We start from the raw sequence: 452 nt of genomic DNA on the forward strand, positions 1-452 counted from the left end.
ACCGTTTTTTTCCTTTTACTCCGGAAGACCTTTCTTTTTCAAAGAACACGACTTTTGATATTTGTTTATTTCTTCACAGAACGTTTTACTTTTTATATCGGGTCATCTTCACCGAAAACTGTTTTTACACCAGTTTATTTCTACGGGACATTTTGGTTTCAAAAGTATTTATAAACACCTTTTTTCTGTCAAGATACACTTCGTTTTATCTATGCGCTTATTTCCTCTTTGTTATCTTCTTCTTTTCGCTTCCCTCGATCCTAAATTTCATGATTTCTTATAACCATTATAAAAACAAATCTCTTGCAAAAAGAGTGTTCGAACGACCACGGGATATTTGAACGAAAACGAACACAGCGAAAAAAATTAATGACGTAATTGCATAATATTTATTTTTCTTGGATAATTAGGATGATTCGATTTTATTTTTTCCCCATCTCACTATCTTATAA

Source organism: Penaeus monodon, chromosome 23, assembly GCF_015228065.2.
Source record: "Penaeus monodon isolate SGIC_2016 chromosome 23, NSTDA_Pmon_1, whole genome shotgun sequence".
NCBI lineage: Eukaryota > Metazoa > Arthropoda > Malacostraca > Decapoda > Penaeidae > Penaeus > Penaeus monodon.